This window comes from Ambystoma mexicanum, chromosome 7q (assembly GCF_040938575.1).
Source record: "Ambystoma mexicanum isolate Mex_15411 chromosome 7q, UKY_AmexF1_1, whole genome shotgun sequence".
NCBI lineage: Eukaryota > Metazoa > Chordata > Amphibia > Caudata > Ambystomatidae > Ambystoma > Ambystoma mexicanum.
The window spans coordinates 1,022,461,998-1,022,472,677 of NC_090941.1; positions in this window are offsets into that span (position 1 = coordinate 1,022,461,998).

Genomic DNA, 10,680 nt, shown 5'->3' on the forward strand with positions numbered 1-10,680 from the left:
GACATAAGTTGGGCCTTCCAATAACAAAACAAACCATCTCCAGATGGATTATTTTAGCCATTCTGGAGTGCTACAAATTGGCAGGAAAGGAGCCTCCTCAAAATCTAAGGGCTCATTCTACCAGGGGTATCGCAACATCCTCAGCCCTTCAAAGAGGGGTGCCAATTCGAGATATATGTGCGGCTGCCACATGGTCGTCCGCACATACATTTACCAAATTCTATAGCCTGGATTCCTCCTCTAGTCAAGAAACTAGATTCGGCAAGGCTGTGTTACACTCTGTCCATTCTGGAAGGGTAACATAACTTTTATTACTCCCGCCTCCAGTCACAATACCACTGCTATGGGAGTCTATCTAAGATAAGGAATACGTCGGAGGACACAATCCCTTCGAAGAACTAGTTACTCTTACCTTGTAACGTTCTTTCGATGGGATGTTCCTCCGACGTATTCCTTATCGACCCTCCCATCCATCCCCGCAGTATGACTTCCTGTGGGTTTGCAGCCTAGGCTCCTTCAAGGTGATTAGTCTAATCCAAAAACATTACTGGGGACTACAAAACGGAACTGAGCAACGGACGCTGCGCGCGGCCTTTATAGGCAGGATGACGTCGACGTCGGCACGGAGGCCGTCGAGGGTCATCGACTCGGCGATCATCGACGCGCAGCGCCCTCTGGCGAAAAAATTTTCCGAGGCCAGCAAAGCTGAAGGATTTCTATCTAAGATAAGGAATACGTCGGAGGAACATCCCATCGAAAGAACGTTACAAGGTAAGAGTAACTAGTTCATCTGCCATTGCGGCTTATCCGTCCACATACAGTTTCTCTTTCTCACTGGCAAACCCAGTCATCAAGAGACATTTTGCAGGTCTTCTTCATCTCTTTCCGCGGTTAGGCCTCCTCATACAAAATGGGATCTGAATGTAGTCCTCACCGCCATGTGTCATAAGCCTTTTGAAACTATGGCCACTACCGACCTCAGGTACCTTTCTTGGAAAGTGGCCCTTTTGATTGCGGTAATATCTGCGAGAAGAATAAGTGAGCTTCAAGCTCTCTGTCGAACATCCATTCCTAACTTTTCATAAGAATAAAGTTGTGATTCGCACTCATCCTTCTTTCCTTCCCAAAGTTATCTGCGAATTCCACTTAAAACAGTCAATATCCTTACCGGTTTGCTTTCCAAACCCGGTCTCCGATGCCGAGAGGGTTTTACTCAACCTACACATCTAGACGAGCTCTGAAGTTTTACCTCCACAGAACAAGCTAACGTAGAAGTTCTTGACAACTCTTTGTTACGTTTGAAAGGGAAACCTGCCTCAAAAGCGTCCATCTCTCGTTGGCTAGCTTCATGTATCTCTGAGGCCTATATAATTCAAGGCCTTCAGCCCCCAAAGGGCATTCATGCACATTTGAACAGTGGCAAAGCGGCTGCTAAATGATCCTGGACCTGGCGATAGAAAATGACTGAAGGGCGATGCGCGGCGCAGGAGCTCAGGAAGGCAGGGCTGCGGTCACGTGCGGTGGCCCCACACAAAGAAAAGTTTACTTTTTGATGTTTAAAAAGTGCTCTGGTCCCGTCCTGATGGACAGAATGTCCCACAAATATGGAGGAAAGGGGACTATGGACTAGGAGTAAGGTAGTCACTACAGCGAGTAACTTTGTCATTTCCACCCTCACTTCCCAACACCCATGTCCTCCCTCCATCCTCACTCCCCAACACCACTGTACTCTCTCCACCCTCACTCCCAAACACCCATGTCCTTCCTCCACCCTCACTCCCCAACACCCATGACCTCCCTCCACCCTCACTCCCCAACACCCTGCCAACACACATGTTCTCCCTCCACCCTCACTCCCCAACACCCATGTCCTTCCTCCATCCTCACTCCTCAACATCCATGTCCTCCCTCCACCTTCACACAGAACTCAATGTCCACAGACAGGTGTGTTACTTCTTTCCGCACTTCCCTGCTCCAGATGGAGACTTAGATGCATGCAGGGCAGTGTCTTGGATTCCCTCCACGGGATCCCTCTGTTGGGGCAGCAGAGGTTGAGCTAATGGAATCAAGTCCACGCATATGCTGCAGTGGCAGCAGCAGAGCACGTTGCATAGATTGATTGCCTGCCGACATGGACTCGGTCAGTGGTCGAAAAAAGAAGTGCAACAATAGAGGAGTTCTATGCAGTGTGGTAGGGGCGTGGCTTGGTCATGCAAAATTGCCTCTCTCGGGTGGTTTTGTTGGTCTTTCACTCGTATAAAACAGCAATAAGGGATTTGTAGGAAGTCGTCCAAATAATATAAACAAGTAGAGTGCTACAATTGCTGTCTTTTAACACTCAAGCTATAGTAGCGGAACAATGTATAAATATCGCAAAGTTTGGTTCGATTACATTAAACTGATGCTGAAGTATGATTTTATTTGAGTCTTAATACACAATCTGCTCATACCTTATATTGTTACACAAACACTACTAAAAATAAAGAAGTACAACCGTTTTTCTCTGTACACTGATGTGGAGTGACCTTTATTCACAATGGTTGCAAGAGATACATGTGCCTGGCATGCAATGTACCTTACATCATTACATTTTGCCCCCTGTATTTTATCATTTTGTTTTTTAACAATGTAAAGTACACACTGGTCAGAACTTGCCAAATTAGCCTATCAGATGATTCGTGGACAGATTATCTGTGGTTCTTGCAGTTTGCGGCATCAGCGCTTCTGCCTGTTTGTAATCATTTATTGACATACCTGGCTGGCCTAAACTCTAAAAGCAGCCCCAACAATGTTCATTAACATAACAGAGGACAGTAGACTAGCGGACCTCCTATTGAGTAATGGGGAAGCACGTCATCTCATCAAGCTAAATTCACCTTCCCATTCAGCAGCGGATCACTCACGTGATACATGTTAGTATTAATAATTGTTCATGAATTCAACTCATCTCTAAACAAAACAAAGTTTACATGATGCCAGAAAAGCTTCAACCTTTAGCACATATTGCAGAACAGCAGTAGATATAGTAGATATAGAAAACATTTCTCCAATATGTGCTAAAGGTTTAAATTTGTCGGGCCTCATGTAATCATTGTTTTGTTTAGAGCTGGTTTAAATTCATGAACAATTATTAATACTAACATTTATCACATGAGTAAGAGTGATATCTTGCATGCACGTCTGGCTCAGCGGCATTACACAATATTTGGTAGAAATGCATGGGGGCCAAAGGAATAATTTTTTCAAAGGGATTGTGTCCTCCGCATTATTCCTTATCTTGATAGATTCACTTCCAGCTTGCTGGCCTCAGAAGTTTTTTTCCAGTAGAGGGCACTGCGCGTCGATGTCCCTCGAGTTGGTGTCCCTCGACAGCCTCCGTATCGGCGCCGACGTCATCATGCGTATAGACTTGCGCAGCGTCCGTTGCTCAGTTCCGTTTTTCCACGCTTCGTGGGCCTCGGAATCGTGTTGCTCTGTTCATTATTCAAGTAGATTCTACTTATTCCTCGAGTCTATCTTTCTCTTTTCGATGGCTTCCTCATCTGAACCGTCGACCCCACGGTCCAGCTTCAAAAAGTGTCGAGATTGTGGAAAGAAAATGTTGTTGACGGATCCTGACAGGATTTGTGGTGCCTGGGATCGGAGCACCATTGTTCAGAATGCGAGGACTGCATGTCCATGACGGCGAAAGCCTTGAAGGAGTGTAAGGGGAAGCTCGAAAGAGGTAAGACTGTTAAAACTTCTAAAACTCCTTCGAAAGTTTCCTCGGCAAAGTCGAGACATTAGTCTCCTCGCTGTCAGAGAAAACATTCTCGTTCGAGGTCTTGAAGCAGTTCCCATCACTCATTCGAAAAAGAGGCGTCGAAGATCTCCCTCTTCTTCGTCTTCTTCTGTTTCCCCGGAAACGGTCACCTGCCCCACAAAGCACAGCTCTCCAGCTAAGTGGGAGGAATTCTGTAAAAAGATGCTTAGCGTCTCCGAGAAAGCGGCCTCGACCCCCTCGGCGACGGCTAAAGGTGATACCCTGGGTGAAAGACCCGAAAAAACAAAACGCTGCGAGTCGTTGCACCCGGGGAAGGAAACTGCCCGAGAGCGTCACAAACCCTTGAGCAAAGGCAGTAAGACTGCGTCATCGACTCCATCATCGAAGGCCCCTTCGACTCATAAATCTGCATCATCGACGCCATTATCGAAGGGCCCATCGACGCATAGATTGGTCGAATCGACGCCGTCCTTGACGCCGATGTCGACACCGATAAAGGATAAACCGACGGCTGTCACTACTTCGCAGTCAGTAGTCATATCGAGGGCTTCCACCATGACCTCGAAAATGTCGTCAATAACCTCAACGACTCCGAGTAGGATTCCGATCCTCTCGAGTTCTTCGAGGTCGCTTCATACCTTTTCGACGCCTTTTTCAGTTTCTTCGAAGCCTTTGACTTCCGTGTCGACAACGTCGACGTTTCTCAACCGGTTACTACAAGCTTAGCCCCTTCTGCTTTAGAAATGGGTTTTAAGCCTTTTCCAAGGTTGTATTATTTCAGAACCTTGTCCTCTATTTATGAAGAAGGGGAGGATTGTGATCAGGAAAGACCTTTTGGGTTGCAGAGAACTAGAACCCCTGTACCAGAGGAATTTATCTCTGAAGATAATAGGTTGAAGGACCTTCAAGAGTCCTTGCATGATGCAAGTGGGTTAGATACTTCCCCAGAAGTAGAATTTGGCAAACCAGACCCAGGGGAACATGCTGAGACCCCTTATAGGACTTTAATGGCCAGAATAATAGAATTCACGGGTTGGCCTACACCTTCACCTGCTTTTCAAAACGGTGATCAGACATCTTAATTAAAGGCCCACAGGAAGATCCTGTGGTTCCATTTCATACTGCATTACAGAGGAAAATATCGACCAACTGGGAAACTCCTGAGGTTATCCCGGCAGTTAACAAGAAACTATCTGCCAAATATAGGGTATCTGCTTCTGACCCTGAATATTTGTCCAAACATCCAACTCCAGAGAGTCTGGTTGTTCAAGCAGCAACCTCATCGAGCAGTAGATCTGCATACCCTACTGTTCCACAGGACAGGGATGATAAGAGATTTGACGCTATGTCAAAAAAGGTCTTTTCTGCATGTAGCATGGCACTTAAATCCATTAATGCTACTTGTACGCTCGCAAAATTCAGCCATACACTTTGGGAGTGTGCTTCATCAGCGGCTGACTGCCTCCCGGAAGGAGAAGAAAAGGAAGCTTTTCTGAACATCATTAAAGATGGTAAAGACGCAATGTGCGAATCCCTTCAAATTGGCATTGATTCAGTATCAGCAGGGCCATGGCGGCAAGTACTACAATCCGCAGATTTGCCTGGTTGCGAAGGTCTGGTTTTGCTCCAGATGTACAGGCCAGACTTTTGAATATGCCCTTTGAGAGCTCTTCTTTATTTCGTAAGAAGGCTGATGACAGCCTAGAGAAGTTACAAACATCCAAGGCAGCAGCAAAATCCCTTGGAGCTGCAATTCGTCAAACTCCCTATCGCCCCTCAGGAACCTCTTGGAGAGGTAGGTCCTTTTGCTTTTATTCCGCATTCGGAAAAGGCAAAGGACAGCCGGCTCAAAGAGGCCAAAAGAAATTCAACCGAGGTAGACGGGTTAAAAGTACAAAAGCCGCAGCAGCAGCAGGTGCCTCTTTACCCTCGGCATATGCATCAGCTGCCTCTAAACCACTCTGAGGACTCTCCTCACAAGACACCAGTAGGGGGCAGGTTAACTCAACATCTGACGGAATGGCAGTCTATTACGTCAGATGCTTGGGCATTGGAGACAGTTGCCCAAGGTTACTGCCTGCCTTTTCTACGCATCCCTCAGAGTCATCCACCGGGGAACAACTCTTTGAAGTTTCGAGATCCGCTCCTTTTGCAGGAGATTCTAGACCTGCTGGAGAAAGGTGCCATAGAACCGGTACCTGTAGCGGAGAGGAACAAGGGTTGGTATTCCCCCTACTTCTTGATACAGAAGAAGGACGGAGGACTGAGACCCATTTTGGACTTATGAGAATTGAACAAATTCCTCAGGAAGGACAAGTTCAAGATGGTAACTCTCTCTCAGATCCTTCAGGCCCTCCAGCTTCAGGACTGGCTGGTATCTCTAGACCTTTCGGATGCTTATTTCCATGTGCCAATCCATCTCAAACACAGGAAATACCTGAGGTTCGCAATTGGCAACTCTCACTATCAATTTCAAGTTCTGTCATTTGGGCTGACCTCCGCCCCAAGGGTTTTCACCAAGCTAATGTCGGTAGTGGCTGCAAGTCTAAGGAGGGAAGGGATCCACGTCAACCGCTACCTAGACGGTTGTTTGATCAGAGCATTATCTTCGGAACAAGCTCAGATCCAACTAGATTATGTCTGCCATTTCCTTCACAAACTGGGCTTCTCCCTCAATTTAAAGAAGTCATAGATGATACCATCACAGAGACTCCAATTCATCGGAGAGGTCCTGGACACTTCCCTGGGGAAAGCCTCGCCACCAGAGGTGAGGGCTCAAGATATTCTGCAGATGTTCACCAAGTTTCAAAATGCCCAACATCTCCCAGCCTTTGACTTTTTGAAGTTACTAGGCCTCATGGCATCCTGAATCTTCCTTGTGCCAGAGGCTCGCCTGAGAATGAGATCTCTCCAGTGGGCACTAAGAACTCAGTGGTTGCAATTCTCAGGAAAAATGACAGATCTCCTTCAGGTTCCGGACAAAGTGGCTCAAGACCTTCAGTGGTGGGCCTGTCGGGAGAACATTTTGGAAGGAGAACTGTTTTGGCAACCATGGCCGGAGATAACAGTAGTCACGGATGCCTCACTCACGGAGTGGGGAGCCCATGCCAACGACTTGACCATCAGCGGTCGTTGGTCTCCATCGGAGTCCAGACTACATATCAACCTGTTGGAGCTGAGAGCTATCAGACTAGCGCTGAAGGCTTTTCTGCCATCTGTACAAGGGAAAAATGTCCTAATAATGACGGACAATACAGTGACCATGCACTACCTCAACAAAAGAGGAAGCGTAGGATCACTGACACTGTGCAGAGGATGCAGCTCTGGTTTTGGGCAATTCAAGAAGGAATCTCTCTATCGGCAGTTCACTTAGCCGGAGAGAATAATTTGACAGCGGACGCTCTGAGCAGGCAGAGCACAGTCTCTCACGAGTGGGAGATAGCTCAGGAATTCCTTCACGAGATCTTCGTCCTTTGGGGAACCCCTCAAGTGGATCTGTTTGCCACCAGTATCAACAGGAAATGCAATCAGTTTTGTTCAAGGGAATTTCCCCCGAGAGGAGCTCTAGGGGACGCGTTCGTGCTAGACTGCGAGTTTCCACTTCTGTACACGTTTCCTCCAGTCCCTGTCATTCCTCAGATGATCAGGAGGTTGAGAAGATTCCGGAAGACTATGATACTAATTGCCCCAGACTGGGCCAGGAGAATGTGGTACCCGGACCTTCTGGACATGTCCATCTGCCCTCCGATTCGTCTTCCACACAGGGAGGATCTTGTCTCGCAGAAGGGAGGTTAGATTCTCCATCCAGACATCAGAACCCTCAACCTTCACGCTTGGTTTCTGAAAGGTTGAGCTACAAGGATTGGGACCTCCCAAATGACGTCATGGAGGTGTTGCTTTCAGCCAGAAGGCCAGCAACAAAGACTTTATACTGCTGCCGTTGGAACAAATTTTGCAGCTGGTGTAGAGAAAAGAATATTGACCCCTTTTCATGTGGTACACCAATGGTGTTATCCTTTCTAATCTATTTGGCGAATTCAGGTCTTCAAGTTGGTACAATCAAGGGCTACCTCGCAGCGCTATTGATCTTCAAGCGCACTGCAGAGGAGCCATCATATTTCAAATTACCCTTAGTAATACAATTTCTGAAGGGGTTAAACAATGTCTATCCCCCGAGACCATTCCAGGTTCCCTTTTGGGACTTAAATTTAGTCTTAAATTTTCTGATGGGTACTCCTTTCGAACCACTCCATTCTTGTTCATTAAGATTTCCCACCCTTAAAACTGTCCTATTAGTGGCTTTGACATCTGCCAGGAGAGTGAGTGAATTACAAGCCCTATCTTGTAAACGTCCTCATACAATTTTTCACAGAGACAAAGTTGTCCTTCAAGTGAAACCTAATTTCCTCCCAAAGGTGGTTTCTGAATTCCACATTACTCAGAAGATAACCTTACCCTCATTCCATCCTCCTCCCCATCCAGGGAAAGAGGAAGTGAGGCTACATAGGCTGGATCCAAGGCGAGCCTTGAGTTTTTATATCAGCAGACATGCTAGAATTAGGCAAGCAGACCAACTGTTCATAGGTCATACAGGGCACAAATTAGGATTGCCAATCACAAAACAGACCATTTCCAGATGGATTATCTTAGCCATTCTAGAATGTTATAAACTGGCAGGGAAACATCCCCCTTAAAATCTTAGGGCTCATTCAACCAGGGGTATCGCAGCCTCTTCAGCCCTCGAAAGAGGGGTACCGATTCGAGACATATGTGCAGCTGCCACATGGTCGTCCGCACATACCTTTACAAAATTCTACAATTTGGATTCCTCCTCTAGTCAAGAGACTAGATTTGGGAAAGCTGTGTTGCACTCTTTTCACTCTTAAAAGGGAATATGACAATTTTACCCCCACCTCCGTCTACACACCACTGCTATGGGAGTCTATCAAGATAAGGAATACGTCGGAGGACACAATCCCTTCGAAGAACAAGTTACTTCTTACCTGGTAACGTTCTTTCAATGGGATGTTCCTCGAACGTATTCCTTATCGCCCCTCCCATCCATCCCCTCAGTAAAACTTCCCTTGTGGTTGCAGCTTACGCTCCTTCAAGGTCAATAACCAATTCATGCACAGCTAATATTAAGCTTCAAAACGGAACTGAGCAACGGACGCTGCGCGAGTCTATTTATACGCATGATGACATCGGCGCCGATACGGAGGCTGTTGAGGGACACCAACTCGAGGGACTTCGACGCGCAGCGCCCTCTACTGGAAAAAAAATTCTGAGGCCAGCAAGCTGGAAGTGAATCTATCAAGATAAGGTATACGTCGGAGGAACATCCCATCGAAAGAACGTTACCAGGTAAGAAGTAACTTGCTCATTTAGAGACAAACGTAGGACGCGTCCTAATTAAGACAAGGCAAAGTGATTTCAAAAAAATATGTATGAAGTTGTTTTTCATTAACAATATGTGCGTTTGGTTTGTGCATTGCCATTTCCCTCCTGTAATCTTGCTCAGCAGCTACTGTAGGAGCTTTGTGCAATATGCATGATACAACCCAATACAAATACAACTATAGGACTAATTGAACTTTATGTACTGTCCCTAACAGACCATGTACAATAATAATGCTACATAGATCAGAACTAATTTTGAAATCTCAAACACAGGCAGTAGATGCACAAAGGCAGAGATAAATATATTACACACATAAAAGATAAGGGCCTCCTATCTCACAATTCCAACCCAAAATGTGAATAGATTGGGCGCAATGATTTATTTTGTGAATGCACAAGTTGCCTAGTGGCCACTCTTCGACCTGCCTTGTATGGCATTCATCTGATCATTGGAACAGACAATGATAGCTCACCAGACATTGTCAAATCAAGTGAGTGGGCAGCTGTATGTGGGTAATGGGGCCAGCCAGGTACTTCATGGTTGGTTGTCCTGGCTAGGGTTGCTTGATCAGTCATCTTATGGGCTCTGTGATGAATTAAGAGTTTTCGTCCCTTCTTCCCAAAGGGGGTGCCACCCCCTCTGAGGCTAGGGAGGTGAGCCTGCTCCACAAGACACTCCCCAGGAGTCTGGGCAAGTGGGACCTCACTGGGATTGACTCCCCCTTAGGGGACAAGGACTCTCGTTCCTACACCGAACTCCCTATGCAATCCACCTCATCTACATATATGGTACTGCCTTCAGCAATGAATAACATACGCTACATCTGTTTGGCTTCAGGCAATGATGGATCAACCAAGATGCCTAAAGAAAAAGAGAATACCTCTTTAAGACTGAACTGGTATTTAAGAAGGATGAGGGGATCAGAGAGGGGGGAGAGAGCGGTGTTAAGGAAAACCCTCTGACGTAGTTATGGCTTGGAGGGGCAGACTAGCGTGGAGCTGTGTCAATCTGAGAAGCAGAGAACGCCAAGCTGAGACGCCAGAGATCCTGAAAAGCCAGACAATGGGAGAGCCATTGTCAGGATGGAGTTTGGAGGACCCTCTGACATGGTGGCGTGACCACAGAACACTGTGGTGGGCCTGGTGCTCGTCTAACAGCGCCAAAACCAGTGCAAGCGGGAGAATTGGAAGCTCATGCTAGCCAGCAGCAGCCTACAGAGACGCTGAGAGCAGGACTATTGCAAGACCCCCAAAATAGGGAAACCAGGAACCGAAGCACCATACCCTAGCGAGCGCCAAGCCCCGCAAAGTCACCCACGACAAACGAAGGTACCCCAGGGTGGAATGGAGAATGGGGAGGCCGCCGGCCAAACATGCTATAAACAGAGCAAGCTGTGAAAACTATGTTGATATTGGGACAGTAAACCAGCAAAACTGTGTATCTCACAAACTACTAAGGAATGTGATTGTGAAGCTTTGAGAAAGTTGGAAAGAACATCCTGAGAAGGATGAAGAAA